The following is a 19,240-nucleotide window of genomic DNA, read 5'->3' on the forward strand; positions in this document are numbered from 1 at the left end:
AATGGCTCAGCTTCCCCCCTCCAATTTTGTATGAATGGCTCAGCTTCCCCCCTCCCATCTTGTATGAATGGCTCAGCTTCCCCCCCCTCCCATCTTGTATGAATGGCTCAGCTTCCCCCCATCTTGTATGTATGGCTCATCTTCCCCCCTCCCATCTTGTAAGAATGGCTCAGCTTCCCCCTTCCCATCTTGTAAGAATGGCTCAGCTTCCCCCCTCCCATCTTGTATGAATGGCTCAGCTTCCCCCTTCCCATCTTGTAAGAATGGCTCAGCTTCCCCCCTCCCATCTTGTATGAATGGCTCAGCTTCCCCCCCCCTCCCATCTTGTATGAATGGCTCAGCTTCCCCCTCCCATCTTGTATGAATGGCTCAGCTTCCCTCCCATCTTGTATGTATGGCTCAGCTTCCCCCCTCCCATCTTGTATGAATGCCTCAGCTTCCCCCTCCCATCTTGTATGAATGTCACAGCTTCCTCCCCCTCCCATCTTGCATGAATGGCTCAGCTCAGCTTCCCCCCTCCCACCTTGTATGTATGGCTCAGCTTTCCCCCCCTCCCATCTTGTATTAATGGCTCAACTTCCCCCCCATCTTGTATGAATGGCTCAGCTTTCCCCACTCCCATTTTGTATGTATGGCTCAGCTTCCCCCCTCCCATCTTGTATGAATGGCTCAGCTTCCCCCCTCCAATTTTGTATGAATGGCTCAGCTTCCCCCCTCCCATCTTGTATGAATGGCTCAGCTTCCCTCCCATCTTGTATGTATGGCTCAGCTTCCCCCCTCCCATCTTGTATGAATGCCTCAGCTTCCCCCCTCCCATCTTGTATGAATGGCTCAGCTTCCCTCCCCCCTCCCATCTTGTATATATGGCTCAGCTTCCCCCCCATCTTGTATGAATGGCTCACCTCAGTTTCCCCCTCCCATCTTGAATGAATGGCTCAGCTCAGCTTCCCCCCTCCCTTCTTGTATGTATGGCTCAGCTTCCCCCCTCCCATCTTGTATGAATGGCTCAGCTCAGCTTCCCCCCTCCCATCTTGTATGAATGGCTCAGCTCAGCTTCCCCCCTCCCATCTTGTATGAATGGCTCAGCTCAGCTTCCCCCTTCCCATCTTGTATGAATGGCTCAGCTCAGCTTCCCCCCTCCCATCTTGTATGAATGGCTCAGCTCAGCTTCCCCCCTCCCATCTTGTATGAATGGCTCAGCTCAGCTTCCCCCCTCCCTTCTTGTATGTATGGCTCAGCTTCCCCCCTCCCATCTTGTATGAATGGCTCAGCTCAGCTTCCCCCCTCCCATCTTGTATGAATGGCTCAGCTCAGCTTCCCCCCTCCCATCTTGTATGAATGTCTCTGCTTCCCCCTCCCATCTTGTATGAATGGCTCAGCTCCCCCCTGCCCATCTTGTATGTATGGTTCAGCTTCCCCCCTCCCATCTTGTATGAATGGCTCAGCTTCCCTCCCCCCTCCCATCTTGTATGAATGGCTCAGCTTCCCCCATCTTGTATGAATGGCTCAGCTTCCCCCTCCCATCTTGTATGAATGGCTCAGCTTCCCTCCCCCCTCCCATCTTGTATATGTGGCTCAGCTTCCCCCTCCCTTCTTGTATGTATGGCTCAGCTTCCCCCCTCCCATCTTGTATGAATGGCTCAGCTCAGCTTCCCCCCTCCCATCTTGTATGAATGGCTCAGCTAAGCTTCCCCCCTCCCATCTTGTATGAATGGCTCAGCTTCCCCCCTCCCATCTTGTATGAATGGCTCAGCTTCCCCCCTGCCCATCTTGTATGTATGGCTCAGCTTCCCCCCTCCCATATTGTATGAATGGCTCAACTTCCCCCCCTCCCATCTTGTATGAATGGCTCAGCTCAGCTTCCCCCCTCCCATCTTGTATGAATGTCTCTGCTTCCCCCCTCCCATCTTGTATGAATGGCTCAGCTTCCCCCCTGCCCATCTTGTATGTATGGTTCAGCTTCCCCCCTCCCATCTTGTATGAATGGCTCAGCTTCCCTCCCCCCCTCCCATCTTGTATGAATGGCTCAGCTTCCCCCATCTTGTATGAATGGCTCAGCTTCCCCCTCCCATCTTGTATGAATGGCTCAGCTTCCCTCCCCCCTCCCATCTTGTATATGTGGCTCAGCTTCCCCCTCCCTTCTTGTATGTATGGCTCAGCTTCCCCCCTCCCATCTTGTATGAATGGCTCAGCTCAGCTTCCCCCCTCCCATCTTGTATGAATGGCTCAGCTAAGCTTCCCCCCTCCCATCTTGTATGAATGGCTCAGCTTCCCCCCTCCCATCTTGTATGAATGGCTCAGCTTCCCCCCTGCCCATCTTGTATGTATGGCTCAGCTTCCCCCCTCCCATCTTGTATGAATGGCTCAACTTCCCCCCCTCCCATCTTGTATGAATGGCTCAGCTTCCCCCCATCTTGTATGAATGGCTCAGCTTCCCCCCTCCCATCTTGTATGAATGGCTCAGCTCAGCTTCCCCCCCGCTCCCGCTCCCATCTTGCATGCATCGCTCACTCCCACAACCTCCTCCTGTCCTCCCTCTGCCCTCCTTCATTCTCCCTCCCATCCTCCCTGGCTGTCATACTTACCTTTCCCACACCGAGCCGAACATCCCACCATCTCTGTCCCGGCATGGCAGCGTCTTCCTGCATGAGCGGTCACGTGGTACTGCTCATTAAGGTGATGAATATGCATCTTGTATGAATGGCTCAGCTTCCCTCCCATCTTGTATATATGGCTCAGCTTCCCCCCTCCCATCTTGTATGAATGGCTCACCTCAGTTTCCCCCTCCCATCTTGAACGAATGGCTTAGCTCAGCTTCCCCCTCCCTTCTTGTATGTATGGCTCAGCTTCCTGTTATGATCCTAGTGGCAAGGATCGCAGGTCGGACTAGCTAAGTAACTGAACAGACTACTAGCTCTGGGGAAGTGGTAACTAGATTGACCGCAACCTGATCCTATCCGCAAACAACTATAGGCAGCCGTGGAACGTTACCTAAAAATCCTATTCAAAATATCCACGCAGAGATTGCTCGAGCCCCCGCACCAACTAACGGTGCGGGGGAAGCAACTCCGTACCCCAGAGCTTACCAGCAAAAAGAAATCACATATTAGCAAGCTGGACTAGACTCATCATACACAGAAATCATATTGCAGGCAGATGAGCAAAAAATATTCAAACAGAACTTAGCTTATCCTGAAGAGGCAGAAAACGAGATAATCAGGAGTAATCAGAATAGCACTGAATACATTGACAGCCGGCAACAAGTGGAAGTGAAGCAGAGCTAAATAGGAGCCTCCCTGGTGAATAACGAGGCAGCTGATCCAGCAGACCCGCAGGATAATAAACCAAACCACCAGGGGGAGCCAAAAAACCAAAGTCACACAATACCATCTGTGACCACAAGAGGGAGCCTGAAAACGGAGTTCACAACAGTACCCCCCCCTTAAGGAGGGGTCACCGAACCCTCATCAAAACCCCCAGGGCGATCAGGGTGAGCCACATGGAAGGCACAAACCAAATCGGCCGCATGAACATCAGAGGCGACAACCCAGGAATTATCCTCCTGACCATAGCCTTTCCACTTAACCAAATACTGAAGCCTCCGTCTAGAAATACGAGAATCCAACATCTTCTCCACCACGTATTCCAATTCTCCCTCAACCAGCACAGGGGCAGGAGGCTCAACCGAAGGAACCACAGGCACCACATACCTCCGCAACAACGACCGATGGAACACATTATGAATAGCAAACGATGCCGGGAGGTCCAAACGAAATGACACAGGGTTAAGAACTTCCAAAATCTTATAAGGACCGATAAACCGAGGCTTAAACTTAGGAGAGGAGACCTTCATAGGAACAAAGCGAGAAGACAACCACACCAAATCCCCAACGCGAAGTCGGGGACCCACACAGCGACGGCGGTTGGCAAAGCGCTGAGCCTTCTCTTGTGACAGCTTCAAATTGTCCACCACATGATTCCAAATCTGATGCAACCTATCCACCACAACATCCACTCCAGGACAGTTAGAAGACTCCACCTGACCCGAGGAAAAACGAGGATGAAACCCTGAATTACAAAAAAAAGGCGAAACCAAAGTAGCAGAACTAGCCCGATTATTAAGGGCAAACTCGGCCAATGGCAAAAAAGTCACCCAGTCGTCCTGATCAGCAGAAACAAAACATCTTAAATAGGTTTCCAAAGTCTGATTAGTGCGCTCGGTTTGGCCATTCGTCTGAGATTGGAAGGCCGACGAAAAAGACAAATTAATGCCCATCTTAGCACAAAAGGTCCGCCAAAATCTAGACACAAACTGGGATCCTCTGTCGGATACAATATTTTCAGGGATCCTGTGCAAACGAACCACATTTTGAAAAAACAGAGGAACCAACTCGGAGGAGGAAGGCAACTTAGGCAAGGGCACCAAATGGACCATTTTAGAAAAACGATCACACACCACCCAAATGACCGACATTCTCTGAGAGACCGGGAGATCTGAAATAAAATCCATGGAAATGTGCGTCCAAGGCCTCTTCGGGACAGGCAAAGGCAACAACAAGCCACTGGCACGAGAACAGCAAGGCTTAGCCCGAGCACAAATTCCACAAGACTGCACAAAGGAACGCACATCCCGCGACAAGGAAGGCCACCAGAAGGACCTAGCCACCAAATCTCTGGTACCAAAAATCCCAGGATGGCCTGCCAACACCGAAGAATGAACCTCGGAAATAACTCTGCTGGTCCATCTATCCGGGACAAACAGTCTCTCCGGTGGACAACGGTCAGGTCTATCCGCCTGAAACTCCTGCAGCACTTGTCGCAAATCTGGGGAGATGGCAGACAAAATCACCCCTTCTCTGAGGATAACAGCTGGCTCTGAATCACCAGGAGAGTCAGGCACAAAACTCCTAGAAAGAGCATCAGCCTTCACATTCTTCGAACCAGGCAGGTATGAGACCACGAAATCAAAACGAGAGAAAAACAACGACCAACGAGCCTGTCTAGGATTCAGCCGCTTGGCCGACTCGAGATAAATCAAATTCTTGTGATCAGTCAAGACCACCACACGATGCTTAGTTCCCTCGAGCCAATGTCGCCACTCCTCAAATGCCCACTTCATAGCCAACAACTCCCGATTACCAACATCATAATTCCGCTCGGCAGGCGAAAACTTTCTTGAAAAGAAAGCACATGGCTTCATCACAGAGCCATCAGTGCTTCTTTGTGACAAAACAGCCCCCGCTCCAATCTCAGAAGCATCAACCTCGACCTGGAAAGGAAGGGAGACGTCTGGCTGACATAAGACCGGAGCCGAAGAAAACCGGTGCTTCAGCTCCCGAAAGGCCTCCACAGCCGCAGGAGACCAATTAGTAACATCAGAACCCTTCTTGGTCAAATCCGTCAATGGCTTAACAACTCCAGAAAAATTAGCGATGAAGCGACGGTAAAAATTAGCAAAACCCAAGAACTTCTGAAGACTCTTAACAGATGTAGGCTGAGTCCAGTCATGAATAGCCTGAACCTTGACTGGGTCCATCTCAATAGCAGAAGGAGAAAAAATGAAACCTAAAAAAGAGACCTTCTGGACTCCAAAAAGACATTTCGAGCCCTTCACAAATAAAGCATTGGCACGCAGGACCTGAAACACCATCCTGACCTGCTTAACATGGGACTCCCAATCATCCGAAAAAAACAGAATATCATCCAGATACACAATCATAAATTTATCCAGATATTCGCGGAAGATGTCGTGCATAAAGGACTGAAAGACAGAAGGAGCGTTAGAAAGTCCAAAAGGCATCACCAAGTACTCAAAATGGCCTTCGGGCGTATTAAATGCAGTTTTCCATTCATCACCCTGCTTAATAAGCACAAGGTTATACGCACCACGAAGATCTATCTTGGTGAACCAACTAGACCCCCTAATGCGAGCAAACTGATCAGATAACAATGGCAAAGGATACTGAAATTTGACCGTGATTTTGTTTAGAAGGCGATAATCAATACAAGGTCTCAAGGAACCATCCTTCTTAGCCACAAAAAAGAACCCCACACCAAGAGGGGAGGAGGAGGGGCGAATAAGTCCTTTCTCCAAAGACTCCTTTATATAACTCCGCATAGCAGCATGCTCCGGCACTGACAAATTGAAAAGTCGTCCCTTAGGAAACTTACTACCAGGAATCAAATTTATAGCACAATCACAATCCCTATGAGGAGGTAGAGAACTGAGTTTGGGCTCATCAAATACATCCTGGTAATCTGACAAAAACGCAGGGACCTCAGAAGGAGTGGATGAAGCAATTGACACCACAGGAGCGTCGCCATGAATTCCCTGACAACCCCAACTTGACACAGACATTGCTTTCCAATCCAGGACTGGATTATGAGTCTGCAACCATGGCAGGCCCAACACAACAACATCATGCAAATTATGCAATACAAGAAAGCGAATCACCTCCTGATGAACAGGAGTCATGCACATGGTCACTTGTGTCCAGTACTGAGGTTTATTCGTAGCCAATGGTGTAGCATCAATTCCCCTTAGTGGAATAGGGAATTTTAAAGGCTCCAAAACAAAACCACAGCGCCTGGCAAATGACAAATCCATCAGACTCAGGGCAGCACCTGAATCCACAAAAGCCATAACTGGGTAAGATGACAGGGAACAAATCAGGGTAACAGACAAAATAAACTTAGGCTGTAAAGTACCGATGGTGACAGATTTATCAATCTTTTTTGTGCGCTTAGAGCATGCTGAGATAACATAAGCTGAGTCACCACAGTAAAAGCACAACCCATTTTGCCGTCTATAATTTTGCCGTTCACTTCTGGTCAGAATTCTATCACATTGCATAGACTCAGGTGTCTGTTCAGAAGACACCGCCAAATGGTGCGCAGGTTTGCGCTCCCGCAAACGCCGATCAATCTGAATGGCCAGAGTCATTGACTCATTCAGACCTGCAGGTGTAGGGAACCCCACCATGACATTCTTAATGGCTTCAGAAAGACCTTTTCTGAAATTTGCAGCCAGGGCACACTCATTCCATTGAGTAAGCACCGACCATTTCCGAAGTTTCTGGCAGTACACCTCTGCATCATCTTGCCCCTGAGAGAGGGCCAACAACGCTTTTTCAGCCTGGTTCTCCAGATTAGGTTCCTCATAGAGCAATCCAAGGGCCAGAAAAAAACGCATCCACACTGAGCAATGCAGGATCTCCTGGAGCCAATGCGAAAGCCCAATCTTGAGGATCGCCACGCAAGAAAGAAATAATAATCTTAACTTGCTGAACAGAATCCCCAGAGGAACGAGGTTTCAAAGAAAGAAACAACTTGCAATTGTTCTTAAAATTCAGGAACCTAGATCTATCTCCAGAAAACAACTCCGGAATAGGTATTCTAGGCTCTGACATAGGACTGTGCACAACAAAATCCTGAATACTTTGTACCCTTGCAGCAAGATGATCCACACTGGAGGCTAAACTCTGGATATCCATATCAGCAGCTGAACTCAGAGCCACACCAAGATTAAGAGGAGGAGAGAAGCCAGACACACAGCAGCTAGACACACGGCAGCAAAAAAAAAAAAAAAATATCTCCAAGCTTCTTTTCTCCTGCTTCTGCCATGCAATTAACACTTTATAGGCCGGCTGTACTGTTAGTGTGTCGTATATCAGGCAGCCTGTTATGATCCTAGTGGCAAGGATCGCAGGTCGGACTAGCTAAGTAGCTGAACAGACTACTAGCTCTGGGGAAGTGGTAACTAGATTGACCGCAACCTGATCCTATCTGCAAACAACTATAGGCAGCCGTGGAACGTTACCTAAAAATCCTATTCAAAATATCCACGCAGAGATTGCTCGAGCCCCCGCACCAACTAACGGTGCGGGGGAAGCAACTCCGTACCCCAGAGCTTACCAGCAAAAAGAAATCACATATTAGCAAGCTGGACTAGACTCATCATACACAGAAATCATATTGCAGGCAGATGAGCAAAAAATATTCAAACAGAACTTAGCTTATCCTGAAGAGGCAGAAAATGAGATAATCAGGAGTAATCAGAATAGCACTGAATACATTGACAGCCGGCAACAAGTGGAAGTGAAGCAGAGCTAAATAGGAGCCTCCCTGGTGAATAACGAGGCAGCTGATCCAGCAGACCCGCAGGATAATAAACCAAACCACCAGGGGGAGCCAAAAAACCAAAGTCACACAATACCATCTGTGACCACAAGAGGGAGCCTGAAAACGGAGTTCACAACAGCTTCCCCCCTCCCATCTTGTATGAATGTCTCAGCTCAGCTTCCCCCCTCCCATCTTGTATGAATGGCTCAGCTCAGCTTCCCCCCTCCCATCTTGTATGAATGGCTCAGCTTCCCCACTCCCATCTTGTATGAATGGCTCAGCTTCCCCCCTGCCCATCTTGTATGTATGGCTCAGCTTCCCCCTCCCATCTTGTATGAATGGCTCTGCTTCCCCCCTCCCATCTTGTATGAATGGCTCAGCTTCCCCCCATCTTGTATGAATGGCTCAGCTTCCCCCCATCTTGTATGAATGGCTCAGCTTCCCCCCTCCCATCTTGTATGAATGGCTCAGCTTCCCCCCCTCCCATCTTGTATGAATGGCTCAGCTTCCCCCCTCCCATCTTGTATGAATGGCTCAGGTCAGCTTCCCCCCCGCTCCCTTCTTGTATGAATGGCCCAGCTTCCCCCCTCCCATCTTGTATGAATGGCTCAGCTCAGCTTCCCCCCCGCTCCCATCTTGCATGCATCGCTCACTCCCACATCCTCCTCCTGTCCTCCCTCTGCCCTCCTTCATCCTCCCTCCCATACTCCTTGGCTGTCATACTCACCTTTCCCACACTGAGCCGAACATCCCACCATCTCTGTCCCGACATGGCAGCGTCTTCCTGCGTGAGCGGGCACGTTGTACTGCTCATTAAGGTGATGAATATGCGTCCATAGCTGAGTAGGGTGAGTATGACGTCCTCAAGCGGGAGGGTGCATGGGGGGTGGGGTGAGGTTGTGGGCGGGAGAAGACCCCAGACTTTAATAAAAAAAAACAGAACAAAAAACTTGCTCAGGTGCCGCCCTCCGCATCGTCCCGCCCTAGGCACGTGCCCTCAAGTGCCTAGTGGTAAATACGGCCCTGAGCATAGAGATAATAGATATATATACACATAGAACATAGATATATAGATGTCAGTTACACACACACACATATATATGTATGTGTATTACATACATAGGTACATAGAAAAAAGCTGGCAATTCATCTGCCGTGTACTGTAAAATCATTGCAGGAGCCGACAGGATAGAATAGATGGATTATCATATTTTTCAGATCACACTTCACCAGGAATGGCGACATCATCTGTCTGGAAACATCAACCGCGAGAAGCGAATAGTGAAGACAGAGAAATTCCTGGGATATCCACACTATATACCCACATGGGCAATCCTCTCCAGCTTATGTCTTGTTTGGAAACAAAATGCTTGTGTAACCAAATGTTACACAAGCTCTAATAGGTTCTATTTGTTCAGTATAATATCTCTCTTCTGAGTGGCCAGCTCTTCAGATGTCAAATTACACCGGACAAATACGTCACCCCGGATATGAAGTGCCAAAAACTCTCCTAGTACTGGATGTTCTACCATATTATAAACACGACAAAATTGTCACCAAACATTATTAGCGAAGCTATGCAGCAATTATAAACATATGCTTTACCACTGAAAAATATAAAAATACTCCATTCTCACCAAATATTGATAGTGAAACTATGTGACAATTGGATGAATACTTTAAACAAGCATGTTCTCATTAAAGAGTTATGCAATATCCAGGTGTTAGGAAAGTTACAGAAAACTACAAGGCTAATATGAACTGAACTGTTACTGTAAATATATCTTAAAGGGGTCTTTAAAGACAGGCTACCAATATGGGTTCTGATGGTCATTAATATTGTATATTAGCACTACAATCCACCCTTAACCATTGGGAATAGGCGAGGTTGTAAGAATGGTTCAATTTATATTTTTTAAAGGAGTCTGTGTCATTCTTTCAATTAAAGAACTTTATTCTGGGTGTCTATGTTTTCATAAAGTATGACTATGGGGTTAGTAATGGCGTCATATTGACGCCTCTCCATTACTAACCTCGGGGCTTAATGTTACTTGACAATACAAAGGTGACCTCAACCCCCCCGCTATCACCCCACTTGCCACCGCTACAGGGCAAGTGAGAAGAGCAAGGCTAAGAGCCAGAATTGGTGCATCTTAGAGATGTACCTTTTCTAGGGCGGCTGAGAGCTGATGTTTTTAGCCTGAGTAGGGCCAGTATCCATGGCCCCTTCCTAGGCTATTAATATCAGCTGTCTGCATAGCCTTTGCTGGTTATTATTTATAGGGGGACCCTTCATCATTTTGTTTTAGGGTTTCCCATTTTAATAGCCAGTAAAGGCTAAGTATACAGTTGTGAGCTGATATTAATAGCTTAGGAAGCTCCATGGATATTACTCAATTCCCAGACTATAAACATCGGCCCCCAGTCATCGGCTTTCCCTCTGCTCCTTACGAAAATTACGCGGGAGCACCATTTTTTTCAGAAAAATTATCTATTATTCATTCAATACATTTACATAAAGCTGCACACACCCTGTACTAATTGCATATGTCACTGACATCTATATATCTACCTATTCTATTTATATTTACTGAATGTAATCCATCTATTCTATCTTGTCAGCTCCTGCTGTGATTTTACACTACGTGGCAGATGAATTGCTGGCTTTTCTTCTATCTATACATCTATATAATATATATATACATATAAATATATATATATATATATATATATATATATATATATGTGTGTGCCACTGACATCTATATATATATAGATATTCTATGTGTATATATCTATCATCTCTATTCTATTCTAACCTGTCATGCTATGCTTTTACTGAACGCAGCACATGAATTGCTGGCTTTTCAAAGGGCACCGGTGTGTAAAAATCAGACAGCACTCACATGGTCTAAGTGCTGTGCTATTTTTTTCTCACACCCATAGGCTTCCATTGGCGAGTCTCGGCTGAGTCTCGGTGACAATCGCAGCATGCTTGTTCAACAATTTAGGCTGCAATTTTACACACACATCGAATACGGCTGAGAAAAGAAACGCTGATTTGAGCTGCCCCATAGATTAACACTGGTCCGAGTGCTATGCGATGTTTTCTCGCATAGCACTCGTCCGTATTCTATGGTGGTGTGATGGCGGCCTAATGCTTTTGGTGTCTGGTAGAAACCAATTTCCTGATATTGATCATACAGCTCCCCCCACTCCTGTATTATATTATTATTATTATTATTATTATTTATATAGCACCATTAATTCCATGGTGCTGTACATGAGAAAGGGGTTACATACAGGGTTATAAATATCATTTACAGTAAACAAGTTTACAGTGACAGACTGGTACAAAGGGGAGAGGACCCTGTCCTTGCGGACTTACATTCTATGGGATAGTGGGGAAGAAACAGAAGGTCAGAGGTGCAGCAGCTCTGGCGATGGAGAGGCGGCTGCTCTGGCGATGGCGAGGCGGCAGAATGGTTATTGCAGGCTGTAGGCTTTTTTGAAGAGATGGGTTTTCAGGTTCCGTCTGAAGGATCCGAGGGTGGTGGATAGTCGGATGTGTTGAGGCATGGAATTCCAGAGGATGGGGGATATTCGGGAGAAATCTTGGAGGCGGTTGTGTGAGGACCGAATAAGTGTGGTGGAGAGTAGGTGGTCTTGGGAGGATCGGAGGTTACGTGAGGGAACGTATTGGGAGATTAGTTCAGAAATATAGGGAGGGGACAGGTTGTGGATGGCTTTGTAGATCAGTGTTAGTAGTTTGAACTGTATTCGTTGGGGAATTGGGAGCCAGTGGAGGGATTTGCAAAGGGGAGAAGCAGGGGAGTAGCGAGGAGAGAGGTGGATTAGCCGGGCAGCAGAGTTGAGGACAGACTGGAGTGGTGCAAGAGAGTTAGTGGGGAGGCCACAGAGGAGGGTGTTGCAGTAGTCGAGGTGGGAGATGATGAGGGCATGCACAAGAGTCTTAGTAGATTGTGGGGTGAGGAAGGGACGGATTCTGGCAATATTTTTGAGTTGGAGGCGACAGGAGGTGGCAAGAGTTTGAACGTGCGGTTTGAAGGACAAGGCAGAGTCGAGAGTTACTCCGAGGCAACGGATTTCAGGTGCGGGAGAGAACGTGATGCCGTTTACCATAATAGATAGATCAGGTGGGGGGGATACGTGAGATGGGGGAAAGATGATGAGTTCGGTTTTGTCTACATTGAGTTTTAGGAAGCGAGAGGTGAAGAAGGAGGATATGGCTGACAGAAACTCCGGGATTCTGGACAGAAGAGAGGCAACATCTGAGCCAGAGAGGTAGATCTGAGTGTCGTCCGCATACAGGTGGTACTGGAAGCCATGGGACTTTATGAGTTGCCCTAGGCCAAGGGTATAGATGGAAAAAAGTAGGGGCCCTAGGACAGAGCCTTGAGGGACTCCAACAGAGAGAGGGCGGGATGAGGAGGTAGTGTGGGAGTAGGAAACGCTAAATGTGCGGTCGGAAAGGTATGAGGCAATCCAGGACAGGGCAAGGCCTTTGATGCCAAGGGAAGAAAGAATCTGTAGCAGTAGGCAGTGATCGACTGTGTCGAAAGCAGAGGACAGGTCAAGAAGGAGGAGGATGGAGAACTGTCTGTTAGCTTTGGCTGTGAGTAAGTCATTAGTAATTTTTGTCAGGGCAGTTTCGGTGGAGAGGTGGGGGCGGAAGCCAGATTGAAGGTTGTCAAGGATAGAGTTAGATGAGAGGTGGGAGGAAATTTGAGCATGGACATGCTGCTCAAGGAGTTTTGAAGCAAACGGGAGCAGTGATATGGGGCGGTAGCTTTGTATAGCAGTTGGGTCAAGGTTAGTTTTTTTGAGGATGGGTGTGATGGTGGCATGTTTGAAGGCAGAGGGGAAGGTACCAGAAGATAGTGATAGGTTGAAGAGATGTGTTAGGGCTGGAATGAACATGTTAGTGAGGTTGGGGAGCAAGTGGGAGGGGATGGGGTCAAGTGCACAGGTGGTGAGGTGTGATTTGGAGAAGAGGTGAGTAAGCTCTCCTTCAGTGATGTTGGAGAGGGAGGTTATTAGGGGAGGGCAGAGGTCTGGTATATGGAGTGGTTGGGGTGGTGTAACAGTTAGGGTTTGCCTTGTTTGGTCGATCTTGTTTTTGAAGTAGGTGGCAAAGTCCTCGGAGGAGATGAGGGGAGTTGGGGGTGGCAGTGGTGGGCGGAGGAGGGAGTTGAATGTGCTGAACAGTTGTTTTGGGTTGTAGGATAGTGAAGATACAAGGTTAGTGAAATAGGTCTGTTTAGCGGAGGTGAGGGCTAATTTGAAGTCAAATGTAGCTTGCTTGAAAGCAGTGAAGTCGTCTGGCAGGCGTGTTTTCTTCCAACGTCGCTCTGCAACCCTGGATGCTTGTCTAAGTTTTTTTGTGCGATTGTTATGCCAAGGTTGCCTATTGGTTCGTCGCACTTTGCCATGCAGGAGAGGGGCGACTGAGTCTATGGCTGATGTGAGAGTGGAGTTATAGAACGCGGTGGCGCTGTCCGTGTTGTGGAGTGAAGATATGGATGACAGGGGTAGGAGAGAGTCTGAGAGTCTGTGAATGTCTAGATGAGCGAGGTTTCTGCGTGGATGTGGTAATGGCTGGACATGGGGGGCGGGTGAGGAGGACAAGGATGAGAAGGTGAGTAGATGGTGGTCAGATAGGGGGAAGGGAGAGGTTGCGAGATTAGATAAGGAACAGAGGCGGGTGAAGATGAGGTCTAGTGTATGTCCGTCTGTGTGGGTGGCTGTGGAGGACCACTGATTGAGTCCAAAGGATGAAGTAAGGGCCAGTAGCTTGGAGGCTGCTGGCTGGCGGGTGTCCGTAGGGATATTAAAGTCACCCATGATGATGGTGGGGATGTCAGCGGAGAGAAAGTGAAGGAGCCAGGTGGAGAATTGGTCGATGAAGGCAGTGGCTGAGCCCGGTGGTCGGTATATGACAGCCATTTGGAGATTGGAGGGAGCATAGATATGGACAGAGTGAACCTCAAAAGAAGGGAGGATAAGGGAGGGTGGGGGTTGGATAGGGTTGAAAAAAAAGTTTTTAGAAAGAAGGATACCCACTCCTCCACCATGTCTGTTGCCAGAGCGAGGAGTGTGGGTAAATTGGAGGCCACCGTAACTCAGTGCTGCAGGCGAGGCCGTGTCATCGGGTGTCAGCCAGGTCTCAGTGAGGGCTAGGAAGGAAAGGTTTCGGGAAGTAAAGAGATCATGGATCACTTGGAGCTTGTTGCATATAGAGCGGGCATTCCAAAGTGCCCCAGGGAGAGGAAGCAGAGGGGTGGGGGTCAGTGGCACAGATTTTAAGTGTGAGGGGTTACGATAGTTTCTCATAGTGTGAGAAGGCTGGGGGGAGGATTAGTGATGAATGAGGCTGGGGGGTAAGAGAGAGGAGATAGTTATGTGATTTGAAGATGCGAGGGTATGGGGTTAGTGGAGGAGAGTGAGGATTAGTGGAGCAAAAAACGGTGGGGGAAATGTGAGCATGGTTAAAGGGCAGGGGAGAAAAGAAAGGCAAGTAAAGTTAGAATACAGTGATTAGTCTTACCGTCTGGCCGATTTCTGGACTATTTCTGGTATATTTCAGATAATACACTTAAATATGCCACTTGAAATTATGTCACATCTGACTAAAGTCAAATCTGACCCACTTCATGCAACTTATACCATTCTAATGATCAAGAAATGAAGCCAGGTGAGGCAGGGAGGGGAGGAAGGAGGTGGAGGAAAGTCCACAGCAGGGGACAATTAGCAGAGTGCAGTTAATACAACATTTGACTACCAAAGATGAAGACAGAGTCAGGATAAGATCAAAAGAAGGGGCTAGGTGTGAGGAGCACAGATATGTCAATATGCAGTCAGAAAATTGTCAGAATGATACAGGAATTAAAAATCAGGGAAAGAGAAGCAAAGTACCACTTAGAACAGAGGGAGAGAAGTACATGGGATTCAGGGGAGCAGTGGCTAATCCAGAGTAGGAGACATACCAGCAGTTAGAACAGAGGGAGAGAAGTACATGGGATTCAGGGGAGCAGTGGCTAATCCAGAGTAGGAGACGTACCAGCAGTTAGAACAGAGGGAGAGAAGTACATGGGATTCAGGGGAGCAGTGGCTAATCCAGAGTAGGAGACGTACCTGTGAATGAAAGCAGATGGGTCAGGGCATGACAGCATGAAGGAGAATATACCATGGGTTATCATTGTGGTATATTTCAGATAATACAGATTATATCCACCTTACAGTGGCTTCACCCGCTATGACAGTTTTTCCATTGGGATCCGGTGGCAAAAATGAGCTGTAGACCTTACAAAACGCAGGTTTCAGAGCACCTGATGGCCCTCTGAAAATTATAATCGAGAGCCTCATTGTTATGGTTCTCAATGGCAAGAGAACATAGCCCAGCATACATAGGAACTAGCTCTTGGAAGGATGGAAACTTAAACTGACCATGAACTAAACCTGCCGCACAACTAACAGTAGCCGGGTAGCGTAGCCTGCGTTTTATCCCTAGACGCCCAGCGCTGGCCGGAGGACTAACTAATCCTGGCAGAGGAAAATATAGTCCTGGCTCACCTCTAGAGAAATTTCCCCGAAAGGCAGACAGAGGCCCCCACATATATTGGCGGTGATTTAAGATGAAAATGACAAACGTAGTATGAAAATAGGTTTAGCAAAATCGAGGTCCGCTTACTAGATAGCAGGAAGACAGAAAGGGTACTTTCATGGTCAGCTGAAAACCCTATCAATACACCATCCTGAAATTACTTTAAGACTCTAGTATTAACTCATAACATCAGAGTGGCAATTTCAGATCACAAGAGCTTTCCAGACACAGAAACGAAACTGCAGCTGTGAACTGGAACAAAATGCAAAAAACAAACAAGGACAAAAGTCCGACTTAGCTGGAAGTTGTCTGGTAGCAGGAACATGCACAGAAAGGCTTCTGATTACAATGTTGACCGGCATGGAAGTGACAGAGGAGCAAGGTTAAATAGCGACTCCCACATCCTGATGGGAACAGGTGAACAGAGGGGATGATGCACACAAGTTCAATTCCACCAGTGGCCACCGGGGGAGCCCAAAATCCAATTTCACAACACCTCATATTGACATGGTGGTGGACATGGTGGTAGTGGCAGGCAAAGCCCAAAATTCAAATGGGCACGTTTGAAATGGTATTGTAAAAGGATGGGGAATATGTGTGCACATACCCTTATTGGTATTATATTTCTCACCCATAGGGTATTCCATGGCCTGGAGTACATTTGCTTAGTATTAGTGTTGAGCATTCCGATACCGCAAGTATCGGGTATCGGCCGATACTTGCGGTATCGGAATTCCGATACCGAGTTTCGATATTTTTGTGATATCGGAAATCGGAATCGGAAGTTCCCAGTGTATGGTTCCCAGGGTCTGGAGGAGAGGAGACTCTCCTTCAGGCCCTGGGATCCATATTCATGTAAAAAATAAAGAATTAAAATAAAAAATATGGATATACTCACCCCTCCGGAGGCCCCTGGACCTTACCGATGTAACCGGCAGCCTCCGTTCCTAAGAATGCAGTGAGTGTAGGACCTGCGATGACGTCGCGGCTTGTGATTGGTCGCGTGAGCGGTCACATGAGCGGTCACGCGACCAATCACAAGCCGCCACGTCATCGAAGGTCCTAAACTCCTCATTCTTAGGAACGGAGGCTGCCGGTTACATCGGTAAGGTCCAGGGGCCGCCGGACGGGTGAGTATATCCATATTTTTTATTTTAATTCTTTATTTTTTACATGAATATGGATCCCAGGGCCTGAAGGAGAGTTTCCTCTCCTTCAGACCCTGGGAACCATCCAGGATACCTTCCGATACTTGTGTCCCATTGACTTGTATTGGTATCGGGTATCGGTATCGGCGATATCCGATATTTTTCGGGTATCGGCCGATACTATCCGATACCGATACTTTCAAGTATCGGAAGGTATCGCTCAACACTACTTAGTATATAACCCTCAAAAATGCATATTCTTTATGAGTCTAGGAGTAGCAATACATGACAATTTGAACGGAATGTGTATGAGGCCCTCCTTTATATCTAATATAGGGTGTTTCTGAGACCTTCTGAGTCCCTAATTTTTGGCAGTTCTTGCTTCCTTCATAAATTACACTTAAATTTCCTATTTTTCAATAAGAAGATCCAATTTTGGTTTACTTAGATAACAATTTTTTTAAAATCCTTTTCTATTTTGCCTTATGTATAAGTTATTATACAGGAAAAAAATGTTTCTTAACATTTATTCCTATAAAATGTAATTTCTTGTCGGTTTGGAATGTTTTATTGTTTTTTTATTGTTTTTATTGTTTTATTCTTTATCGTGAAGTAAAAATATGACACCATTGTTCTCAGCAGCAAGCTTCCATTCAGCACTTTTCCCATCCATTTGAACATTGTTACTGCTTCCCTGACCTCGTTGTAGGGTCGGCCGGAAAAAACACAGCTTTCCCATTAACTCCCATTATACTCGTTACTCAAAACGAGAATGCAAGTATTAAGAATTGCTCGTTTTAAGCACCCAACCATTTTAGTGCTCGCTCATCGCTATGTTTTTCATCTCATACACACTTTGCAAACTTGGTCAGGATTCTGAATTAGCATTTACAGTATATTTTTTTAACCGAAATCTCCACTTATTGGAAATATGTCATGATGGAAAGATTGATACCTAACCTCATTGCATGAAATGACTGTAGATTTAAATAATAATACTTACCAAATCTGGTAATAATCTGATTATTTAAACAATACATCTGTTCATAATCTCAAGAAATATATAAAATATAATAATTTAGTACAATAAGGAAATATAAATAAAATACAAGTTTTTTAAAATGTTTTAATTTTGTTATCTATTTTACTTTTTTACAGCTCCCAATGGATCTTCACTTCTGCTTCCTCTCAAATTGCAATGTTTCTTTAAAAATCAAAATCCACATTCTGTCCTATCTCAATAATTCTTCAGTCGAGTGAAATTCCTGTTCTTTTTTTATTGCTAAATGCATATTTACACTTTGAATAGAAATGTTATTTACTTGAGCACTAATCAATAATAAAGCTTGCATTCCTGAAACATGCAAATGCATTTGTCTTTTATTTTGTATAAACTGAAAAGTGCTATTCAAAGCTGGATACAAGCTTTAAATCTATATTTAGCCCCTTCGCGACATGCGGCGTATATATACGGCGCTGCGGGAGCTGCGATCTTGCAAACCACCGTATATTTATGGCGCCACGATTGCATGAGCTCCCATTGATCAAATGCGGGTGTCAGGTCTACGTGAGAGTTGACACCCTGCAGCAAGGCCCACGATAACCCCTGTGATGCCGCTGTCATTATAAACATCAACATCACGGGACATCTCCGAGAGATGCAACACAATTCCGATGACATTGTGACGATGGTCTCTATGGTGACTGCAAACCAAAAGATTGCCACGGGGTCACCCAGGGATGGTGACCTGTCAGCTCCTGCTCACAGAAGAAGCTGACACACCGCCTCCCTGTGTTAAAGACGCTGATCTACTGCCCTGCAATGCAGAACCATTGCAGAGTATTAGTTCAGCGATCTATTACTGCAAACTTGATGTTGCATACTAAAACAATGCAAAAAAAACAAATTTTAAAAATATAAAAAAAAATCACAAAATAAAGAATAAAAAAGAAAAAAATATTTCAATAAATACATTTATTTATGCAAAAATGATAAACAAAAAAGTATACATATTTGGATCAGACTTATAAAATCTGTCCCAATAGTTAACCCCTCCAGTGAACACCATTAAAGAAAATAAAAAAACAAGGCAAAATATTATGCTTTATCACAAAAAGTGAAAAAAAAACAGAATGAAAAAGACAAATGTAAATAAAAATTATATAGCTGAAAACATCATCTTGTCCCTCAAAAAACAAGCCTTCAACAGCTCTGTCAGCAGAAAAATAAAAAAAGTTTTTTGATCATTCTGCCTCCCAAAAATCGGAATAGAAAGAAATAAAAAAGTTATGTGCCCAAAAATGGTACCAGTAAAAAGTTTAACTCGTACAGCAAAAAATAAGCCCT

The 19,240-nt window shown here is 46.2% G+C and overlaps 1 protein-coding gene across 1 annotated transcript in view; it reads left to right on the forward strand.

Annotated features, from left to right (window-relative positions):
- The window catches only part of LOC143803906 (troponin I, slow skeletal muscle-like), a 137,666-nt gene extending 118,728 nt beyond the window's left edge, over positions 1-18,938 (forward strand). The window contains exon 8 of the mRNA XM_077281665.1: positions 18,052-18,938. The gene's annotated coding sequence lies outside the window, so the exon portion shown is untranslated. The remainder of the gene's footprint in view (positions 1-18,051) is intronic.
- The last annotated feature ends 302 nt before the right edge of the window (positions 18,939-19,240 follow it).

Source organism: Ranitomeya variabilis, chromosome 2 (assembly GCF_051348905.1).
Source record: "Ranitomeya variabilis isolate aRanVar5 chromosome 2, aRanVar5.hap1, whole genome shotgun sequence".
Taxonomy (NCBI): domain Eukaryota; kingdom Metazoa; phylum Chordata; class Amphibia; order Anura; family Dendrobatidae; genus Ranitomeya; species Ranitomeya variabilis.